General features: G+C 40.3%; 1 long non-coding RNA gene across 5 annotated transcripts in view; it reads right to left on the bottom strand.

The window, feature by feature from the left end:
• LOC112532074 overlaps positions 1-24,833 on the bottom strand; it is a 113,883-nt gene that overhangs the window by 7,621 nt on the left and 81,429 nt on the right. For 2 of the 5 annotated variants that reach the window (XR_006938816.1, XR_006938818.1), the window contains 2 exons: positions 17,531-23,291; positions 15,151-15,247 (listed from right to left, as the gene is read on the bottom strand). This is a non-coding gene — a long non-coding RNA (uncharacterized LOC112532074). Of the gene's footprint in view, positions 1-15,150; positions 15,248-17,530; positions 23,398-24,833 lie in introns of all 5 variants that reach the window. The other 3 variants (XR_006938815.1, XR_006938817.1, XR_006938819.1) reach the window with 3 other exon arrangements.

Here is a 24,833-nt window from a genome sequence, read left to right as displayed (position 1 = left end):
GTCATTGGTGGCTGAGCGATTCCATTATGCACAATCAGCAAAGAGCTTAGGGTCCTTTCAAGATGAAAAATGCTGTCTAAAAGTGAGTTATATATTTCAGTAATATACATTAAAGTGTAAATTCTGTTTAGCAAGGAACACTTAAGGTCTCCAGCAAGCTACACAGAGTTAATAAATTGACAGCAGAGGCAATCTCATACCATGCTTATTTCAGAGCCTCCAACTTCTTGTAGGGAACTACACTTCGTTAGACAAAAAGCCTTACTTGCTGCAGTGCCTCACTGTTATTGTAATGCTATTGACACCTTGCCTCTCCTGTTGCACTCAAACCCTATTATCAGCAGCATAGTTTTAACATCCTCCACCTGCAGCAGAGAAAATTAGCCCTTGTTTGCGGATTGATCATTCCTTCAGAGGCAGACATCACCACTGCCACCATGCTGGTCTGTGGGAAAGAGGTTTGCCAGCAGAAGTGGTCATAATTCATTTAACTGCTTGTAATAATCTGAGCAGCAGGCTTTTGTTTCTTTGCTTCATAGGCTCTTTCTCAGTATTTGGAAGCAAAAAAAAGCCCTCCTGACCTGAGAAGATGCTCGAGGGATTTGTGCTAATAATCCAGTGGTGAGGCAGCTGCTCAGGAGAATCCCCAAGCTGGCTCATTTCCCTTCTCCCTTTACTTCTATTTTGTCAGAGTCTTACTCTACCCTTTCAGTCAGAGACCGGGGATCCTCCCAAAGCCTGTTTTGAAGCATGATCTATACCAGTGGGACGAATGCTGGCTGCTGCCAGTCCCTGGACAGTAAACCTCAGAACTGAAGGAAACAAACAAAAACTGCTTCATCCCCCTAAGCTAGACAGCTGCTTGGTCAGCATATGTGGAGGTGGTTTCTTGGCTGAGTAGCAAACTTAATATCTCGCTTGACAAGTATTATAGAGAAGAAGGAATACTAGAACAGAACAAATAGTTGCTGGCGGTGGCAGCAAGGGGCATCCATTCTAATCCTGTGAAGTGTGATCTGGATGTGGTCATTAATACCTAGTTTAAGGGACAGAAAGAAAAAGGGCAAGCGGTGAGTTTATTTAAGGCAAAGAGTCATTTGCTGGAGATCTAAAAGTGCAGCTGTGCTCTATACCTAGAAATAACAGATTAGAACAAGCCTTTTTATTAATATTATTATTACTGAACATAAAAGTAAGTTATTTAATCCTCACTGTGAATCACATCTCATGTCAGGCTACATTTGTCATGAAATATTTTAAGCCTTTCTAAAAAGGCTTCCACAGCACAGGGAGCTCATTTCATTTCCTTTGCATGTATTTTACCAAGTATCTCAACACAACAGTAAACTTGTTGCTACCTGCTGTACGCAGGTACAGATCTCACAACTGCACATCAGTTTCTTCATAAGTTAATGGTGAGCTGTATCTGTACAAGGCGCAGAAGCCGCTCCTTTGCCAGCCAGCACTAAGGGGACTGGGAAGTATAGCTGAGCAACTGCACTTCCTCAAATCAGGGTGAGACAAGCCTCCAGCCACAGTACTGCTCTGGGTAGCGGATGGTGTTCTGCTGCAAATCAACACAAACTGCAAGTTGAAGGGAACCTTTCTGGCGAGAAAAGCTAACAGTCAATTTTCAAGCAAAAAGTTCCCTTAACCAAAATCTGTACCTCACTTGAAACTCATCCAGCAGCACAGCGACTGCTTACTGTGCTGTGCTGGATGTTGAGGAATCAATCAACAGCTCTCTGAATTTAGTCTCAGTGCCTCCATCAGATTCCATGCCTTTGGACTAAGTTTGTTGCTTTATACTGCCTCATGTATTGGGCCCTTCAGTGAGCTTCACACCTCATTAACATTATCCTAATCTCCCTATGGGAACTGCCTCTGGAAAAATCCTAAGTAGGTTGAGAAGGGAAAGAGGGTGTATGCTAGGAGATCCTCGCTGAGCTGAGATCTGCCAGACTGTAATTGTTTGCCATCTTGTGGCCAACAATTTCTCAGCTCTTATTTAGTTTTCCCCTGCAATGCTGCACTGATATTGAAGTATCATGCAAATTTTCCTTATGTCTACCTTTGTCTTTTCTTTATGAAATCTCCATCTGCACTCAGGCCTTTGTTCCAAAGTTCTTTCTTCCCTCCTCAGTGATTTGACGATGTTCTTTAACTCTTCTGTAGGTCCAAGCCTAATGAGACGGTCCTGTACATTCACCAGTGTGGGCTAAAAAATTCCCTTACCAAAGTATATGGTCAGCAGCATGGACTGTGATGGTGCAACTGTTATTTCCTCACCTTAGACTTCTTTATACTCATCCAGAAATGATTTTCCTCTCAGAATCCTTTATTCTCTTGCATAACTAGGCGTACTGTGCAAGGGTACTAAAGACATACGCTCTGCTTCAGATGGAAGGAAAAAAAAAAAATCAAAGCCTCTTTTTCTCCACCAAGTGAAGGAATTATTATTATTATTTTGCTGGATTACCTTCCTTTAATTTTTCTCTGGATCTTTGCTTTCTACATTGCTAGGTCAGCCTTGGTCTTCTAGTAGTACTGCAAGAGAGATGTTTGCAGTCACACTATCAGCTGACATTTATCACTACAGGCTTTTTGGCAGGCTCGCGCCTTACTGCCGAGCTTGTACTCAGAGGTACATCTGACTGGAGCTGGGTGCAGCTGGCGATAACATGGACACATGTACATAAGCATGTGTGTACAGAGGCAGGAATAATCAACAGAAAAAAAATGTCAGTACGATCTAGTCCTCATACATTACTATCAAAAGAATAGGAAGTTAATTTTCCTCTTGTATCTCCAAAGTTTGGCCCAGAATTTAAGACAGTGATTATGTGTATAAGTAAATAAATATATATAAACCAAGAACTCTGCTTTTTGTCCTCAGGCCAAATAACACAGAGCAGCTGTGTATATGTGTCCACAATTCATGGCACTTGACCTTGGGACTCCAATGCATCCTACCCATGCTGTGTGGCCCTAACACAATTATTGTTCAATTTTCTTTTATTTTAGTTAAAAGCATTTGAAATGCAGAAAAACCTGTTGCAGCTCACCAGAAGACGACAGTTCAATAATATTTCTTGTATCAGGAAATCAGGGGATATGTTTTACATACCAGGTGGTGGCACAAAGGAATATGCAGGAGTTTGAAGGCAGAGAGCCTTCTGGGACAGGGCTGGAGAACCACGGAAAGGTGGAAGGATCCAAATCTGTCAAACCTGTGTCTGTACTGTTGAAACACTATTCGTCACAGCCCATCTCCGAAAGTCCTAACCGGATGTTATCTTGGAGACTGAAAGTTGGCACCAGCCAAAACTGCCAGGGAAGCGAAACAGTTTGGACAATCCTCAAGTTTAGCACTTAAGCACTTCTCGCTATACAAAAGGTACCATAGAAAACTTTTAAGTAGACACATCAAGAATTTCCAGCATGTTTCCTTCACTCTTATACACAAACATCCTAAGCTGGCAGTCATAGTCACAGTCTCACCATACTTGGAGCATGTTTTACTACCCAGTGGGTAATAGTGTCCAGAAGATAATATTTTTCTGCCTTCTGGCTTGCCCCTATGTGAAACCATCAGTACAGCTCTCTAGGCAAATGGATCCTGGGACCGCAACAGGCCAGACTCACAACTCTTTTCAAGCATCCACTCAGAAGAAAAAGCACTCAGCAAACAAAATTCTTGTCCTACCACACTTCATCTGTGTTTGGTAATCACGCTGCCCTTCTACACTCTGTTTCCTCCCTCTCCTTATAGGATTTGTATTATGCCCCTCATTCCCCTTTCTTCCTGATGTAGTTCTTCATTCTTTGGCAAATACAGCCTAATTTCAGCTGATCCTTCAGATGCAGACTCTTGAAGACAGTTTTCAGTTAAGCAGTAAAAAAAAATTGTGCAGCATTAATTTCTAATCAAATACAGAAGTAAACATTTAGAGTGAAGTTCATTCAACATACTTGACGCAAAGTTCCATGAATAGGAATAGAATAAAGCTGTGCAAAAAAAGCAATAAAGCTGGTGGAATAATACAGAGAGATAAAATCTATAATCAGAGAAGAAATTCAAAGACCTGTTTTAGAGTCTACAACAATAAAAAAATAATTTAATTTCAAAGGACGGAACATGAAGCAAGATGTTATTTGTGGATGATGCAATTTTTACGCAATTCAAGAGGATCAGTGTTCTGTTCAGAGGTGGATGAATGTGTAAGACAAAAAGGATACATACCTCAAACAAATAAATTTTAGTATAAGCTCAGAGAATCAGTTATTTAAAATCAGAGAACTACATTCAGGTAAAATTCCGGGTCAATCATGCATACCCAAAATGTTCTTCCTGCAAATTTACACTAATGTTAAATGAAGTACTTTCTGGAGAATTTAATCTTTTATTTTCAGAAAGCATTACCTCCTCAAACAGGAGAGAGGTAAATTCTTTAGCTAACTGCAATTCACATCATTCCATTACAATTAGTGGTGATATGCTGATCTACACCACCTGAAAATATGGCATAAATTATTCTCTTTAGATCATTAGTCTGTTTTTCTTAAATTAAATACATAAATTAAAAAAAAAACACAAACAACAACAAACACAACAAAACACCACTAACAAAATCAGCTGTCAGCATCCTGGCACTGCAGCTGACACCAGTGATTTATTTTGTTCACTAAGATTGATTACTGTCCCTGATGTATACGCATCCAAGGGCAGAGACCATCTCTTTTTGCATAGTGGAAAGCCATCCACTGCAACAAATTCCCAGACTGCTCACGTAGTACTGTTATCCCATGTAGGTTTGCATATAGAAAAGCAGCCAGAAAGGATGGAGAGAAAACTCACCGGAAATCTAGGCAGCAGAGGACTGAAAAGACCAACCAGCAGAAATTGTACGAACAAACATTCTGCCTTTGTTTAACCTTTGTGCTAAAGTAAACAAATAGTACCTGTTTTCTTTTTGGTTGTTTGCATTGAATTCTCTAACATTTGTAATTTAAAAAATAAATTTGGATAAATGTACTAGACAGATCTCTTTCTGGCCATCAACCATACAAATTTATAAATTCATCAAGACAGCCTGAAAAGCATTATCGGTATCCACCTGGCTACTAAAGAACAGTGCTAAAACTTCCTAATTAAAAGGGAAAAATCTCTGCCTGGCACCATTAGCTTGAAGGGCTGGAGGTGCTGAAGATGTTAACATGCTATTCGCCCTTCCTCTGCTCCAAGAACATTAAACAGTTAATTATGGTTCAAGGATTCTGTGACGGGACACAGGCCCGTTTTTACCATAGCAACCACATTGTAGAAACCCTTTCTGATATTATCAAGCATAAATGAAAAGCAAGCAAAACAGAAACATTAAAACACAAAATTTGAAAGGGATCCTTTTCCCTCTTGATTTGGAAAACCTCCTTTTTCTTTCATTTGCATCCAGTAAATCCATTCAGAAGGAATAATACTTATTTTCATTCATGAGGAAACAGTCTCTTCTCTATAAACAGAAGAGACCCAAAGTACATCTTAACGCCCACTTTAATGACCTCTTCATTAAAAAACCTTTAACGCACTTGCATGTCACATGCAAAGAACTTCTTAATAATTATTAATTATTGGATTTCAGCTCAGCAATAAAGCTCCATTAGGTAATTCCTGTTCACAAAACAAACTCAACAAAATAGAAGTACAGCAAAGCGTGATGAGTCCTACATCATTGGATTTATGACCACCTCTGACCTGAGAAGGTTCTAGGAACTCTCTGAAGTAAACAAAGGCAATCTATACAGGGTCTGTGGCTGCAGTTTTATAGCCCTGTATCGGAACTGTTGAGTCACGTTCTGAACCACTGATTGATCACTGGGGAAAGGACCCAGTCAGCCCTGGGAGCACGGGTGAAGGCAATTCAGCTGTGTGACCGCAAGGGCTGAAGCCTGGCTGCACCTCTCTTAGATGGGGATTTAAGGGCTGACTGCCACTGGAAAAGGATCTCTGGTTGGAGATCCACCTTTGTGGAGGTTTTCTCTATGAGTCTAGATCATTGGAGACAAGTAAGTATTCCTTTCCTGTTTGTCCCTTTATCATTCTACTCCTGTATTTCCTTTCTACTGTGCTAATCTTTCTGACTGTAACAAGCCCAAAATTAGAGGCTGAAAACCACCTTATGATTCTGGAGTCTGATTTAGATAAGGTTTAAAATTTCATCTAGTTTTAGGGTATCTGTTTAGGGCAGGTGGTTGAATTACATATATTTTAAAAAGCTTTTCATGTAAAGCATTTATGCAGTACTGCTTACATCAGAGAACCATATAAATTCTTCTAGTGGATAATGAAACTTAGCAAAAAAAAACCTACAAAACTCTATTTTTTTTTGTTTGAATTTGATTTATTTTGGCTGTAGGTGTTAAATATTTGTATGCATTTCTATGTTAGATTAAAATAATCCTCTACTGTGCAGATCACTTAGCTGGCCTCCTTAATACCACAAAAGGTAGTAATACCAAGTTCTTACTTCTGTTTAGGATTATGCTAGCTACAGTAGATATCTTACACTTGCTTTGTTACCTGCCAGAAAACTGTTAGCTACTATGACTCACTTTTCTAAAGTGTCTTATCAAAACTCCACTTGATTTTAAAAATATATTTTTTTCCCCAACAGATAAACCTAGGTTTTGGTATTGTTATTAAAATTCCTATTTGTCACACAACCTGTAAGCCAGCAGGTCAAAGTATACAAGGTAAAAAGCAATTTTTTTTGTTGTTTTCATTTTGGGATTTTTGTATTGTTTGTTTTCCTGGAAGACATTGCTAAGAAGGGTAGTACAGAATCCTCTTTAAACTACTAGAAAAACTATAGAATAGAATCATAAAATCACTCAGGTTGTAAAAGACCCTAAAGATCACCGAGTCCAACGATACTACCCTAACTCTAACAACCCTCCACTAAATCATGTCCCTGAGTACCACACCCAAACGGCTTTTAAACACATCCAGGGATGGTGACTCAACCACCTCCCTTAGGAGCCTATTCCAGTGCTTAACCACTTTTTCTGTAATGAAGTGTTTCCTAATATCCAACCTAAACTTAACCTGGCGCAACTTGAGGCCATTTCCCTTCATCCGGTCACCAGTGAGAAGAGACCAACCCTGCTTTCGCTGTAAGCACCTTTCAGATATTGGAAGAGAGCAATAAGGTTTCTCCTCAGCCACCTTTTCCCCAGACTAAACAGCCCCAGTTCCTTCAGTCTCTCCTTGTAGGGCATATTCTCCAAGCCCTTCACAAGCCTTGTTGCCCTTCTTTGGACCTGCTCCAGCACCTCAATGTCCTTTCTGTACTGAGGTACCCAAAACTGAACACAGTACCCGAGGTGAGACCTCACCAATGTCAAGCACAGGGGCAGGATTACTTCCCTAGTCCTGCTCACCACACCATTCCTGATACAAGCCTGGATGTCACTGGCCACCTGGGCACACTGCTAGCTCATATTCAGCTGACTGTCCATCAGTACACCAAGGTCCCTTTTCATCAGGCAGCTTTCCAGCCACTCTTCCCCAAGCCTGTAGGGTTACCTGGGGTTGTTGCGACCAAAATGCAGGACTCGACACTTGGCCCTATTGAAACTCACACAGTTTGCCTTGGCCCATTGATCCAGTCTATCTAGGTCAAATTATGCTTGAACTCTTTTCCCCATTCTTTCAAAAGAATATAGGCTGGGCTGAGATTAATACAGATTGCTAACGGAACTCCTCACAGAATGCGGAATGTTCTTAGTTCTTGATGAATTGCAAAACTTGTCAGTCATTACCATAAACTAAGCCTGGGAGCTTATGGGTCAGTAGATGAGAATATCCATCAATTTAAAAATAAGTATACAAGTAGCCACGTAAATCAAAGAAATGCCTCACCAAGAGATATCCATCATATTTAGCTATCCAACTGTAGCTTGAGATTTCAATGCATAAGAAGAGGAGACCTCCTCCTGCCAAGAAGAGATAGGAAAAATATTGAGCAGTTTTGCACTGTTGCTACTAAACAGTGTAATACATCTATACCACCTTCTTACACATTGTGTGAAGCCATATCCATAGTGATAAGAGACAGGAAGAGAATGCTGCTCTCTTATGCTGACAGTCCAAGAAACATTGTCTTACACACAGAAAAAACCATGAGTGGCAAAGAAGAGTGTCTAGCATGGACCCTTAAATTCACTTCATTCTTTCAGAATGTTTATGAAGAAGACAGGAAGATTATGGGAGCATAAGTAAACCAAACATCCATGGAGCACGAAAATACCACCTTAGCCAGTAGCCCAAGAAGTAAAGAGAAAATGAGCAAATTAGCTTTAAGGCTAATGCTGTTTTCCCTGCTCTAAGTAGGGCACTTGCCGGATATAAAATGATTTTCAACCATATATACAAGACCTTTTTCAATTTCAGAAAGATTGAATAGGAAGCTACTTTTTTTGTACAGAACTGAGAGAAGATGTATTCTGAGAAAAGATACTGAATATATATGAGCAACTGCTGTAGAAACCCCTGACAAATTGACTTGGGACTCATTCACTACCTATGCTTTCTGTGGCCATCACCCTAAGTAGATGGATTGTTTATTCCTGAATCAATTGCATTTCAGCTCCATTTCATTCTAATCAGATAGTCAATAGCCCTTGGATAGCATTTGTCAGCTGAGAAACCACTAGCTCTTGATTTTTTTTTTCCTTCTTAATTGCTGTTTGGAAAGCAGTGTTTTCAGGTTTTGTTACTAAGGCTTTTCAGGCTGCCTTTTTTTTTTTTTTTTTTTTTAAATACAACATGACATTGTCATATCAATTGCAGCAGAAAAAGCTGATAAAACAGTCTTTTTAAAATCTTTCTAGAATTTGTGCAAATCAGGAAAATTGCTGGTCTGACATCGTTTAATGCTTATGGTAACAAGAGCAGATCAGGACAAAATACCAAAGGGATCTAGGCCCTGCAAGCTATCTTCTGTGGTGACAGACAGCCACGTGAGAAGTATGGCTGTAAATTTATTTTGAGTGCTGTTGCTGGGCATGTTTGCTGACAAATGGCAAAAGTTGAAACTAGGGGTGTTGAAAGAATGGACCAGTAAAATGCAGAGTCTGTAGGAAAGCTGAAATGATTTATCTCCAGATTTCAGCTCCAGTGGTCAACTTTTGCTTTTTATATTCACAGAGAGATACTTTTTAGAGAATTAGGGACTAACTTTATTGCTTTTGCTCGTATGGGTGGCACTTACTCAAAGGAGTGACCACAATGACGTTTCAGAGTCAGCTTTTCTTATGCTTCCACAGCAGAAGCCTTAGAGAGCTGGTATCACTGAACAGATGGAGGTTGAATTCATGCAGTGAAATCCCTGCAGAGCACACAGCTTGTTCCTTGCTTTTGAGAAAAATGGGTAAGGCATAAAGGCAAAACACAGCTGCCTTCTTCCTCAGTTTCTCAGGCAAACAGATATTGGCCAATACCACGCAACAAAGACAAGTGACATTTTCTGATTCATATTCAGCACTCCTCTCTGCACAGCAGTTCTCCACTTTGAGTTAGCAGACCAGGCTTCTCATGTCAGTGAAGCAAACTGGATTTCAGATGAGTTTTGTCTCACCAAACCAAGGGACAGGAAAACAAGCCCACGAGGATAGTTATCATTTTAAACACAGAATTTCAATATTATTTCATGGTCTGTTAAGTGAGTGGGCAACTATAGGAAAGTTACAGCAACAAAAGAGACCTCTGATGAAAGAAAATTTGTCAAATGGGCCATAGAAGGGGATGTTATTTCAGCGAGATCCAGAAATCAGAGTTAGGACTGAGTGAAAAAGTAAACTTAGGGGTGTCACTGGAGGATCTTTGTCGTGATCTTAGTCTCGGCTCAAGTCAGAAATTAGAGTCAGGGTTGAGTGAATGAGAGAGCCTGTGATGCTAGCTGGAATCTGGCAACCGAAGATGAATTTGAGCAGTGATAGCATCTGTACTGACAGAACATTGTTGTGGGCCAGATAAGGGCATCGTATAGTGAGCCTAAAGTAAATTAGGGTTAATGAGCAGAAGACCAAACCTAGCAAAGTCTTATGTACCCCCTAAGGTGATAGGCGGTTTTGGCTTTAGTCCTACCCTTTTCAGCTAAGCTACCCATGGACTGCGCTCTCCATCCCTGCTAATCATTTCCCTCACCAGAATAGCCAAACCAAAAACTGAAGCTTTTGTCGCCTTTCATCATAATATTAGAGTTAAATGTGTTACACTGCCTCTGAAAGGTGTACATGTTCCTCCTTAGAATATTAGAAGGCCTAAATGGTCTAAAAGCCTTACTTTGTTACCTAGGTGAGAAGATACTACTTAAATATTCTCAAAACCTTAAAGCAGAAATGAAACCATTACTTCAGAACAGCAATATATTTTTTTTCCTAGTTACAGCCATATAAGCAATAAGCTGTCATAGATCTAAGTCTATAAGCCCAACTACCCAGATACACAAAGCTCTAAGGGTTCAGACTCAGAATTAAGAGGTGATTGCTTCTAAGGTCTGCTTTATAATCAAGAGGACAAAGGTACCCACCGTCACTTCACGTGTAAAGTGAGTTTCAGTACTGTGAACTATATCCTGCCCTAAAGTTCAGCACTTATATTTGGAATATAAAAATCAATTGAGGCAAAGCCCAGTCATCAAATTGATATCTTGCCTCAACTCATGTTGGAACACAAAACTAAGCTAATTTCCCATGGCTACTCATTTAATAAGTTACAAAATGTGCTTGTAAAAAATAATAACAACAAAATCATCTGATCATACTGCATCCCAGAACAGAACTATATTGGAAAATGTCACTTGTGGGGGAAAAAAAAAAAAAAAAAAAATCAGACCAGAGACTCTGCAAACAGCCACAGGCTCATTATCTCACCCCACGCATCTCAGTCATCCTCATAGGGTGCCATCTCCCCACACCCTGCCCATCGCTACCCAGAGTCATTCCCCTCAGCAGCCAGGCAGTGTAGCCTGGGGCGAATGGACTCAAAGTGCAGTAGTGACACAGGAGCTGAGCACAGGCTATTCCACACATTGGCAACAGTTATCACTCAGCAGCGCACAAGAGCTTTTTCCCCAGTCTTCATCTCTGTTTGACATCACTCAGCTCAATGGATGAATAACACAAATACTATTTCATTGTACCTTCCTTAGAATGCTACTAGTCCTGGTACAGAGTGATTATAGTGACATGCTTATTTTGAAGTATTACAAACATCAGCTATAAAGTTTATTGAGGTAGTGATGATCATAAGACATCCCTTTTCATGCAAGATAGTCAGTAAAATTTAACATCTGATATTGCAATAGGAAATCTGAGAAAGAAGAACCAACAGATTTTGCTACCCTAACCCTTTCCTGGTGCTACTGACAAGCTATTACCTCTATTTTTTTATTGCAGGAATGTGCCTTCTCAAGCAATTTTTTTCTTCCTTTGTGCATTATATAGATTAAATATGTGAATCAATAGAGATATTTACATGTTCCTTTATTTTGTCAGCCTAAATAGCATGAAATATTTTAAATTAGAATAGTAGATGTGCACTGGTACCTATTCCCCAAACACACTTAATCTACTTTAATTTTAAACTAAGATATATTCTCCTTGAAAGTAAAATTCTGGAGCTGGTTGAAAAAAAAATAATACTCTGGATATAATAAAAGCATCATTACATTAGGTTCTGCAGTTTAATCTTCATTCTATCTAAAGCCCACCTGCCCACAAAGACTATATAGGAGTCTTCAAGTTGTTATTTTACTTTCTGGCAGATTCCACTAAATGGAGAACCTCCTCCAGGCACATATTTAGAAATCAACTAAACACTTCCAATTTGAATTTCCATTTTTTCAGTTGGGTGAATAATACCCTAAAATGAACTTACAGATTACTAAGAAGCAGTGCAGCTGTCTGCAAAATGTCACATGAGAGGAAAAAGTTTTTCTCAATTTTGGACAAGAGAGTATGGGATCCAGCACTCGTCCTGGTGTGCAAGATGACCAGTAGAGACATGAAGAGAGAGTTTTCTAATAATCCAGATGAGCTGAATTCATGTTAAAGGCCATTAACATCTGCCACGCATTCACATGAAGCTACTAAGTGGCTTGGTCTTTCCTAGAAAAATTGTTTATTCCACTACAAAGCATCTTGTAGCAGGGCCAAGATTTGCCTAAGACATAGAAACAGATTCACTGGAGCTATAACATCCTGTTATCCTCTGAGCTGAGCTTGCTCTGTCAGCATCACTGGTGTCTAATCTCCAGGGCTATGTTGCTGTGGCCCACTGAATCCATTCATCCCCTTCCACTATCACTTTTCTCTAAAAAGTACAGAATGGAAATATAGAGTTTTTGTTATCTCCGTGGCTAAAACCTACCCAGCAAGGTGTTGTGTGGTCTTTATAAACAGTAAACCAGAACCAGATATTTTTCTATCCAGGTTTAAATCAGAGATGGACAAGAATCAAAGTGTTATAATTGGACTCTATGAAGTAGCCCAAAGCTGTAGTGTAGATTTTTTTTTTTTTTTTTTTTTTTTTTTTGAGATGATAGAATGGCCAGAAAAGTTGCAGCAGTTTGTTCTTTCAGCAGATTCTGGGTACTTCTTGAAGTTTCATGTGTCAGAAATACTTAACCTTGGATTTTCATCTTGACATTTCAGGCTGGATGAAATGAAGAAGAAACTTTCTTCAAAACCAAAGAAAACTTAAATTGAGTTTTAGAATGTTAGAAGCATTTCAGATTTGCTTAGAGAAAGGGCCAAAATGCTATTTACTTTTTCTGAAGCACTATACATCTCCCTGTGGCAATTAATCTTAAAAGACATGAATATTTCAAGTTAGCAAGAGACTTGATGAATATGCAAAAGGCCAGACCAGCATTGTCATTTGTCTGGCTATAAACAGATACTGACATGAGAAACTTTCTGTCTCATGCACCCCTGCAAGGCGTAGGTACTACTACCGTGCATCTCTCTGTGTCCCTCCCAGTGCAAGAGTTCTGCCCTATGTACAGTACAACAGAGATAAACTTCCATTAAATGGTAGCTCAACACAGCCCACTTTAAGACTTTCACTGGGTATGTCAACTGTATCTTCTTTCATATCTGCTTCCCTATGCCTTCTACTCTGTCACATCTCATTCAATTTTGCAGGATGGGCTTAAAACACTGCAAATCAATTTTGGTATACACTCACTGTAATTAACAGCCTCCACCATCAATGTCTCAACAGGACCATGATTTCAGTGCAATCCAAATCAGACCATGCTAGCCTCATGTGGACTAACGTCTCACATTCACTCCAAATCCTGGAGTTTCTTTGTCTGGTACCATCTCTCCCTGCTCAGCACATCTCTTTCCACAGTGAGGTCTCATGGATTAAATTAAGCTCCCAGCAAATTGTGCTGAATCAGACTAAGGGACTGTAGCTGTTCTATTGCGCACAGAATACACGATAGCTGCAAAGGGTCTGTTCTGGGAGATCCCTGGCAAACTAGCACAATTTCAGATGCACGGACACTTTCTGATTCAGATCATCTCCTGTTTTTCTTTCTAGCCACATGGTTATGGACAAGATCATTTGTCTGTTTCCATGACTTCCACCAGGTAGCACAAGGCAAGGAAAGTAATGGCCAAAGGATGTAAGTCTTATCCTCTTACAAGATGATAAAAATAACTGAGAAGTTGTTACAGCATGAGTCAATCCAGCATAATACATCACAGACAGCAGGTGTCTGAAATATGTGGCACAGTATCTAAAATGCATGATAATTTAAAATATAAAAGGATATTACAAAATTGTACAGCTTAGATGACAGATAAAATATATGATTTGACACACTGTATATTTTCATCTTTCCTCTCTAGGAAAATTGTAATCTGAATGCATTACTTGTAAGAGGGATTTGAACTACCTTGCTGTAGAGTTGTACAGTCTAGGGAAAGAAAGGAGAATGGGAGGAGACAAATGAAGAAAAGAAAGGAAGTCAATATTTTGAGCTCACAAGAAAATTTCTTTATAGCAAAATGAGTTACTTCCCTTCTCCCCCTCCCCCCCCCACTGTTACTGATGAGATTTGTGTCTGGTCCACATACCCTCCTAACTGCATATCAGGTCCTCTGCACACTCCTGGTGCAATACAGGAGGACTCTTAAGCCCACAGGTAAGTGCAGACTACTGCTTTCTCAGTGACATGGGTGTACAGAAGTCAGAGAAGTCTCAGCTTGGGGGGATGAGGGAGCAGAAGCAATGGAAGCTGGCTGGACTTTAAACCCTGTTTCCTTGCTCTCTTATCTCATATTATCTGACTAATACATTATACAAACTATTTGTATTTTATTATTCAGATCTTACATTTCAATGTAGTTGGGTAGCCATTTCAGGAGTACAGGCTGGAGCATGTGAAAAGGATTGCAAATTAAAAATCTTGTGTTTGTCAAAAGAGCCATGTAATTGCATTCTCCAGTAAAAAAAAAAAAAAGAAAAGAAAAAAAAAAGAAAAAAAAAGCCATGTTAAGCTTCAGAGGTCCTTTAACAGAGTGTCTTCAGTGACATGGTTGTATACCCCTACACAAAATCACTAAGAGGAATCCTGTTCCATACTAGTAACCCAAGCTTTAATAGGAATGTGTATATAGTTAAAGAATTAGAAGCTGGAAACAGAGACAGCGAGGGACTGTAGTGTATATTCTTCTCCAACATTTTTAGCTCCACTTCCATCCCATGCTGCAGTGACTAGCATGGCAGGGTCCTGTGACACATTTAAGTCACCTGAAGTCTCAGAGGGGTATTGGATATGACAGCACAGTACCTCTGGGAAACCAAAGCCCTCTCTTTAGTTTTTCATTCTCTCAAAGCGTGATTGCAAAAATAATATCAACGCAATAACATTTCCAAAAACCTTGTCAAGAGAAAAACATATAACTTACCCGAAAACTCACAGACCATCTTGAGGCACAACACAGAATTCCCTCAACTCAAAAACAACAACAACAACAAAAAATCACTACAGGATAAAAAATAATAACTCCAGAGAACTACTTATTTTCTCTAGTTACTGCTGCCTACCTGGGTACCTCCTGCTTATACTGGCTTACCTCTTCCAATTGGTGTCTTTAAGCTTCATATACTCTTCACCAGGCACCTACTCCAGGCAAAGTGCAAGGGTTTGTCTTTCTTAAACACTGACCATGCCTAAAGACAAATGCAAATAAATTATTATAATCTTCATTTTCCTTCAGAAACAAAAGCAACATGCTCATACTAACACCTAGCTTGTTGCTGTGAAGATACATCTCCACTTTACAGAGCACAAGTGATAAATGCCAGGTGGAGGTAGAATCCACACACCTGGAATGGGTCCCAGCTGACGTGTAGTAGTTAGAGATCACTTCCTCTGTCCACAGCCACTATACAGTTTTCACGTTTCACATTAAAGTTCAGTTTTCACACCTTAGTTGACCTGAATCGTCTCTAGTGGTCTCCCTATCTTATTTTAACTTTTGAGTGAATTTGGGGCAAGAAAATTCCCTAAGGATGTGGCTTGAATAAGTGCTTACAGTTAGGTGAAGTGAATCTTTGATGCACTCTTCTGTTTCAGAAGGGCCATTTTTCTTCATTGAAATGACTTTGCCTAATGGTATAAATGTTACCATGGAAATAAAGCACTATATATTAGCAGTCATTAAGCACCTGTCTTCCCTTTTTCTGTCACGGGTGAATGGTCTGAACAGTGTCTCATCAAGCAGCTTTCACAGGCTCAGGAGTAGGAGAGATTGATTTGACTCAAAGTAAAGCTGTCTCTGGGATCTCAGATCATCCCTTTCCCTCAAGGGTCTCCGCTCAGATGACCATAGCCTATGCAACCCTGACCACTTCAGTTAACCAGATGGATTCCTACAGTGACTGTTTCAGTCACTGTAAACCTTCCTTGGTCATTTTTTTCCTACTACATGCTGGAGTAGCACAGGTGTGAGTGAGTTTTCTGAAGTGCAACTTTGCTCCTCCATGGTTTTCTTCTCCCTTTATACCAAGGACATATTTATATCCTGATAATGTGGGTGTTGTGATGGAATTCAACATTTAAGAGATGTTTTGTCTCCGTGTGAGGGGACTGTAAGTACTTGTGTACCTAGAGAGCAATTGCTGTCAAGGCAGTAAAAGAAAATGACCAACAGAGACTAAAGATGCAGTCAAGACAGGGCAATAGATACACTAGAATGACCCACTGCAGCAGGCAAGTTCAGAAGCAGTAAAGACAGAGAAGGTGAGGAGTGCTTCAAAAGGGGAGAAAGAGTAATGTCTCTTCTAAACACTTTCCAGACCCGATAAAGGAGATTAGCTGCTAATGAGAGGGTCAGGGAAGTCTTTTGAGTGTGGCCATTCAAGGAAATTTATCCATTTATCTACTTGATTTCCCCCATAGCTACAAGGTGAATCCTTATGGGCACTTGTTTCCTGTGCATATATAAATCACACCTATCCTTAGGCTTACATAAACTGAACTGTGCCAGAAGAGATCCTACATTCCTGATTAATTCCCCAGTTAAACACTATATATGAAAATGTAGGCACCAAATGCAGGGTTCATACATGCCAACGACTCTTTAAAAGGACATTGTTAAAAACAAAATTTATAATAGCTGAAGGAGGCCAAAAACAGAGCACATCCTCTTGCAAGACTCGCAAGTGAGATGCTCTCAAGGACAAACACACAAGCTCTTGGCCATGTAAATGACAGCCTAGGCTCACACAGCTGCTGAAAAGTAGCATGAGCCACACTCTGAGAGCCGCCTTTGCCCAGCCAGCCCCCAGGTTGAAGTTGGGCTCCATCTTCTGCTCACCCTTTCAGCTCACCATGCAACACCATCTGCAGCAGGTTTTAGTATGGGAAAGCTGTCCTTTGCATATTCTTCCACTCTTAGCCACCAACAATGACATGGACATGCCAAGAAGTGGGTAATCCACAGGTTTCTCAGAGAAGTACTGAACACCTTTCTCTACTTGACTTTCAGTACAGCTATTCAGTACAGCTATTGTTACCACGGGCCAGGACAAACATGTTTGCTAAGCAGAGCAAGAGGAAAAGATAGAAATATCCATAAAGTGCACACAGCAGGCAGTTGGCTGAGTGAAGAGATATGAAGGAGAGATGGGTATTTGCAGACAATGCAAAAGTTATTGTGACAGCTGCAGATTGCAAGCCTTCTGTGGTAAATTCAGAACTCAGCCAAGAGCTCAGGAAAAGGAAAGGAAAGAAACCCCTAGGAAAACACTCCCAAGCCCAAAATAATGCTCTGCTGAAAGGTGACCTGGGAGGTCTTGGTGAAAACTGACAGCGGTTACTGAAAGTACTGTACATCCTGGAGGGGGGGACAGGATAGTTGTGGAAGACATGGGTGAGTTTTAACACTGTTTTTAATTTTTTTTTAATTTTTTTGTAACTTTACAAAGGTTGTAGAGCTTCTGACTGCGTACCCTTTGACAGTTTTGCCAGCACAACTCCCAAGATTGCACACAGATCACACTTCAAACAGCAGAAAGTGATAATCCTTTGTCCTTCCAAGAGCTCTTCTAGATACAGTGGATTAGCAGTTACCATGGTTTGGCTTTAGTATTGATGTCATAATCAGAGCAGATGCACTCAGTTTTAACATCTCTCTGAAGCAGTCCCACTTCACCACTGTTGTTTCAAGTTCTTGTAAGAGCACACAAAACTAGCCAGTGACAATTTTGTTTCTACACACTGGCTTTTTTAGGTACTGCCACAATTACACTTCTATCAACATTTTCAGCTTCAAGTAGACAACCCACGGCTCATTACAGATGCTCAAGCTGGAAGCAGTTCTGTCACATACAGGCACCTGTGACAGCCCACTGTAGTCTGGAAATGAAGTCGAAGCACGCTCCGCCAAGGAGCACCAGTTGGCAGCCGTACATTGAATCAGCCGCAACTCCAAAGTGCCTACAGTAGAGCAGTTCCTCAGTCAGCAGCATATTCCCTACAATAATTAATACCTACGTTATCAGCTTAGTCTTGTGAAGTAACAGGAGGCAAAAACCCACTCAGATGACAAAGATATCAAACCACAAGTAGAAGATGACTGTCCCTGTCCACTTCTTGTTTCAGCACGCACCTTTTATTGTCCCCTCTGCTCAGACAAGGAGACTCTGAAGTGCTTTCCAGCTACAAACTGAAATGGTAACAAGTATGGGTGTGCTGCTGCAGGAAGCTGGCCTTCACTGCAGACCATCAGGCTGGCTTTAATGAGCAGGGAGCACCTGTGGACCAGATCTTCTCTGCCTTGACACACTTATACTGTGTATCCCAGACAGCTCTTAATTTCCTTGATTCCCCACCCTCCTTGCAAATCTCTTTTGTTCTGTACTACCAAGTATTCATTGTTCTTTCCCTTCATATATAATTTTCCCCTTCGATTCTGCCAGTACTTTGAGGGAGGAGGGTGTGGACAGAGGCGGGGAACGTTCTGTAAGATAAAGCTGTGTTAGGTCACGGTGTTGTAACTGAGTTCTCTTCAAGGACAGTGTCGTGATCATATGTTAGTTGGAGAAAAAAGAGTGGGAGAGGATCTGGGAGTGCTTTTCCTCTCTTCTGGTTTTATTTTCAGTTTCTAAGGAGGATATGTCACCCTGTAACTAAGGCAGCAGTGTGAACTGCAAAAGATCTGAATGCCATTCCCTGCTTGCTTTAGGTTTCTTCTGAAGATCATAGAATCACAGAATATCCCAAGCTGGAAGGGACCCATAAGGATCACTGAGTTCAGCTCCTGGCTCAACACAGCACCACCTGAGCTCCAGCTCCTGAGAAGATGATTTCCAAATAACTGGTTGTAAAATCTTTGCCTGATGGTCTTCTCTCTGTGCTTTGTAGACACAGCCACTAGCAGATTCTGATTGCTACAGATCACTTTGTTATCCAAAAGTATTTGATGATATTTTTACAAGACTGCTTTTATCAGCAGTTTGCTATTCGCAAGAGACCCATAAAGTTATAACACAATTAGAGGTAGTGTTTCTATTCCACATTTGTAGGAGTGCAAGCCTTAATCATCCAGTACAGATACTTCCAAAAAGTGAATTTAAAATTCACCTTCACCAGATGAAAGGACACAGAATCTTCAAACTAATTTTCTGTGGGTGAATATACAATTAAGTCTCTGTCTTGTTGGTGTTTGCTGACAACGATCCTGAAAGGCCTGTGTTTGCAGCCTGTATCAAATCATTTAGGAACTCAAAAATTCTACAGAAAGTTGCTCTTGATGCCATTCAAATATCTCTAGTCTCTTCTGTTCACATCCTTCTTTTATGAAGGAGATGGGAGCGCCAGTTGAAAACCAGAAAGGAAGGTAGTAGCCCTCTGTGTAGAATCTTCAGTTGCAGTAGCAGAAAAAATTACTCTTTTCAGACTCCAGCACTGCTATAAATAACCACCATTACTAAGAATAATCCTACTTTAAGGAGGAAGTAGAGGCACTAAATGATTAGGTGGTCAAGAGCCAACAAAGTCCATGACAAAACCAATAATGCAGCACAGTTCTCTGAATGAACAAAGCATTTTTTCTGAGAATAACTTCCTGCTTTTCGCTGTTCTCCCATTTGGGGATATTCTACTCTGTTGGGCTTTTTCCATATCTTGCTGTGTCTCCGCTGACGTCTTCAGTAATAGTCCTGCATTCGAAAGGAAGAAACAAAAAGTTAGAGACAGTCTAGGCTCTGATGTAATGAATGAGACATAGCAGGGATGAGGTAAAACAGGATAAATTGTATGTACTGTCTGGGAGAGGATAATCTCAGCAGGGAAATGTTGTATTCCTAAACTTCAAGGGAGTTACTGTAGATAGCCAGAGGTGAGAAAGAAAAATTAAGACGTACAGAAAGTACATGACAAACATCTCTTAGTATCACTTTTGATACCTTACAAACCTTCATCAAACCTGATCTTGTCAAGTTATGGCCAACCAGCCTGGGGAACAAAAATATTCTCCCCTAAACAGATCTGGACACATAATTTGGCTCTAATCTTCCCCTTCAATGTTGCTCTATTTTCACATATTTAAATTATGCTGCTCTGGAGTAATAAATAATTTCTGTTCCAAGAGTTTTTATTTCTATGAACACGGTTATATCACGCTATGGTATTGATCTCTGGGTTTTCTTCAATTCAGACTCTTCTATTCTGTCTTGTTTTCATTTTCAGTTCACAACTTTTATGGTGCATCATGTTCATCTGTCAGGATACAAAAAAGGAGAGACTGTCAGGCAAAACATAGGCTATTCTTTGTGTGAAGATTTGTGTTGCCCTTCAGATGATTTTCTCTTGAGCTTCTAGAATTTTCATCATCATCCTGAAGGAAAAAAAAGTGTGTACCATGAGTATATGAAAAGAAGGCAGGGGACAAGGGTAAAAAGGAGTTGTCCTTTACTTGTTACTGACAGCTGAATGAAAGCAGATATGCATATGGCTGTATATTTCATCTTGCTAGTTATACAGAAGGTTATACAGTCTGATGGAGTTAGCACTGTACAAAGGTAACTGCAGTATCAGTGTACATACCTTTTCACCCTTCACTCTTTCCCATCAATACAGTTAATGACATTTGGCTATTCAATAAAAACTGTTTTGGGACCTAATACCTTGCTGATGTGTAATAGAAAGCTTCAGGTTCTGCTATGCATGATTCATTCTTCCCAAATGAGTAAAGACTGAATGTAATACAAGCAAAGGTTGAATGTTATGAAACTATTAGATGAAGCATGACCTTTGAGTGGAGAAGTTATCACTGAAGCAGTCTCTAGCAGGCTCTTAGAAGAGATTTCTCTCCCCAGATTTGAGTAATTTGAGTTATACATCCCATGTAATCTCTTAAGTTTTCCCTATAGTCAAAGTAGAGAGATGGATGCCTTCAAATTGGCATCCATTTATTGAAATGTCTAACACAGAGAGGATGACTTGTGGTCGGTTAACTTCTCCCTCTCTGGGAGCCTGAAGATTACCTTTATCAAGTTACCTGAGATTCAAACAGTGAAAGATAAGAAAGATGAATCCCACCTGAACTTAGAACTTGCTCTTAGCCATATTTGTTCCAAAATATTCCCTTTTATGGATCAGAGCCCTGTTCACCAAGTGAGGAGATTCATGAACTTCTGACCCCTTTAGGCTTGCCAAGCTCAAGCAGCCATACAAAAGGAAGCTAGGATTCAATGTGCTACATGAATTGTCAACAGAAGTTTAATGAAGCTCTGCTCCCTGAGCCTATTACTGGCAATGATGCTGGAGCCAGAAAGAATCCAACTTGCTAATCAGGATGAGTTTCCAGTGTATTTACTGAACACTTCAGTGCTACTTATAAACAGAGTACGTTTGATAGAAAAGTCATCAAAGGACAATAAACACTGACTCAAATAAACATTGACTCCAGCAACATTATGTTTATAGATCCATTTTTGTAATAATTCTGGCTCACTTCAGAGTGCTCAACGGAAATTATCCTCTCATTTGTTTACACATTAGGCGAGACACTTTTTGATCTGACTATTGCCTCTTTCCTCTGCCACTTGACAGCATTGTGCTGCAGCACAAGGAATTTCTGTGGATCAATTTTAAAATGCTCGGGCCTTCAAGCTATGTGACATGTCAGGGATCATATCTCCATCGTTTCTTTCTTACCCATTTGCAGACCAAATCTCTGTTAAGATGCAGCTTTATTGACCCATGTTGAAGAATTTCATACATCATGGTATGAGGTATTGAGCTTTTTGTCTTACTGTCAGATTTGAATCACAGATGTTCCTAAGGATCATTCTCTGACCTCAAGAAATTACCTTTAAGGCAAACTGGATCAGATACGGAGTAGAGAAGAGGTAGAGACTGACACTATAAACAAAAAGACAATGAGAGAAAGCCAATCATGATCTTATGTTCTTCTCACGGTGTGACATGCTTAGTTCCCGTTACACATCCCATATTCTCTGACTTCATCTGTGCTGTGGTTTTTCAAAACAGCAAGACTTCCTATGCTACTGTGAACTGACGAACAGACTCACAGCATTGTCTCACAGAGATGCAACTCCAGGTGCATTAGTTTCTAAATACGGTGCATGTATCCTGTGACAGCTAGTTTATGGGGAAGATACTGCCTTCAAGATGTTCCTTACGATCTACATCTACTTAAAAATCAGTAGGTAATGATTTTCCAACTTCTAGTCATACCATTTTTTCTCTAGTTTCTAAGGAGATCACATATTTTCTTAGCTGCCAGGGGACTTTAATGACAGATCTCTTAGAGATATTTTCTTAGCCTATTCAGGAAACACTTTTTTTTTTTTTTTTTTTTAATCAATGTACTTTTTAGTTCACCTCTGTAAAATGCCTACACTAATTAAATTCACTGCTCTCCCTTGCATCTACAGCCAATAAATGCTTGCAGAATGTCACCACATTCTGTCCTTTGCTCAAGGTGTGTTGTCAGCCAGCAGAGTGGTTCGTGTTTATCTGACTTTTAGCCCACAGATGGGATGGCACATACCAGCCTATGGATCAAGCCACAGCCCTCTCCAGTCCCTTAAGAATCTCCTCTACACCTATTTTATACTTTCCCCCTTTCTTCTTGAACAGCCATTTCTCACATTTCTCTCTTGAATAGCCCTGTCTGCTTCTTGAGCTAACTTTTGTATAAAATGTTGAGTTCAGTTCTGAAACAGTTGCTAGGCAAAGAAGGAAAACGGGTGAGGTATCTGACAGAAAGCTCCACGTATCTGAGTTACATGGATTAGGAAGAAACTGATGGCTCACATTCAACATCTGCAGAGGGTGAAACAAGGTGAATATGAGATGTGTAATCCTTGTAATTCCTTTGAAGGGTTTACTGTGTGGATCTGCTGTTCAATTACCTATGGGCCAGCAAGGAGATTATCAAGGAAAAGAATTTCCCCTGTGACATACAAAGGGACTTAAACCTGAAGTGCAAGTGAGAAGATTTTGCAGGCTGAGCGCTATCTTTTGTTAAAGGAGGAAAGGTGGACTTTTCCCCTATAGATCCACAGGTTTGATTTTAATTAAGTCCGCTACATTTTCAAAGTCTTGTACAAAGTGGGAAGTAGCCATCTCACTCCTACCTTCTCTCCTCTTCCATGTGAATTGTGCAGCATAAACCTTTGTACATCCACCGCAGAGACTGATGGGCTTTATCATTTGCTCAGGGCTTGATCTTGGGAGGAGCTGGGTGGAAATAGGAGATCGGTTTTTTTCTTTTTTCTCAGCCTCAAGGAATGCCAGGATCTTGGAGGAATGCTATGGTCTCCCATCAGAACAGGAGATACTTCTACTGTAGATAGATGCAAAGACTAGGCATCAATTAAAAATCTCAGTCCATTTGTGGCACATAAAATACATAGAGCTTCCCTGCTTCTTGTAGGAAGTGCACTGTTTGTGAAGCCCACAGATAGATAACCAGAATCACCTACCTGCCCCTTCTACAAATGACTACTATTCTGGTGGTACAAACCCTCACTAAATCTCTGGGCATGTCCTCACTCTATTTTTCTCAGCCTAAGGGGCAGAAGAGAACATGTGCACATGAGAGCACAGGAATAGATTACAAATTTTTCTGCTTAAACAACTGAATTTAGTACTTCCAGAGTAACCATTCATGCTTGTGGAATGAACCAGAGATGGACTTGGCTTACCTATGCTAACACCGCACCCATGCACCAGGATCCCCTGCAACCTACTGCACAGTGACATAGAGGAGGAGGGCAGTGCTCTAGTCCTGTCTCTTTGGCTGACTCGAGCTCCTTTCCACTTTGCTGCCTCTGAGTTTGTTTTAATAACTCAGCTGTCTGAGCATCATTAAAATGGCTCTAACTGGAGCCTGCGATAAGATAGGAATCAGCATATGAACCAAAGTGACTCACTCGACAAATAATATTTGCCTGTACTTTTATGAGAATAATGAAACCACTACTGTAAGGCTCCCAGGAGCCAAGTGACAGGGACAGAGTGAAGTGAGAGGGGATGATTGTAAGTCTTCCTAGAAAGATGGATGGAAAGAGAGCTTGCAGGACTGACCACTTAGTATAGTACATTTTCCTCTTGGGCAGTTTTGCATACTAATACACATTGGAAGCTTCAAGTAAATGCTGCATGGATTACAATTCCCCTGAAGGAAAATCAAAACCAACACTTCTGAGTCTTGCTGAAACCTCTGATGCACACTGCCTCACACTGCCACTCACCCACTCTTCCCCAAGCTGGATGGGGGAGAGATCAGAAAGGTAAAAGTGCAAAAAGATAGTTTAAAAGGTAAAGCAAAAGCTTCACATTCAAATAAAGCAAAATAAGGAATTCATTCACTGCTTCCCACTGGCAGGATGGTGTTCAGATATTTCCAGGAAAGCAGGGCTCATCATGTGTAAAGGGGAAAAAAAAATGCCATAACCCCAAATATCTCCCACTATTTCTCTTCCCTTTCCCCAGCTTTTATTGTTGAGAACAACGTCATGTGGTGTGGAAAATGCCTTTGGTCAGCTTGGGTTCATCTGCACTGGCTGTTGTATTTCAATGCTGTTTTGGTCACAAATCCAAAATATACCACCATACTAACTGCTGTGAAGAAAATTAACTCCATCCCAACCAGAAGCTAGCACACACACAAATGTGCATAATGCATTACCACACGTATATGTTCTCTGAAGAGGCTGGATCTCAGCATCGCAGAGGAAAACAAGAAGCAGACAGCACACAGGTCTACTTTAAGGGTGA

This window comes from Gallus gallus, chromosome 3 (genome assembly GCF_016699485.2).
Source record: "Gallus gallus isolate bGalGal1 chromosome 3, bGalGal1.mat.broiler.GRCg7b, whole genome shotgun sequence".
NCBI lineage: Eukaryota > Metazoa > Chordata > Aves > Galliformes > Phasianidae > Gallus > Gallus gallus.
The sequence above is the reverse complement of the archived record's forward strand: the minus strand, read 5'-3'. Positions and strand labels throughout refer to the sequence as shown.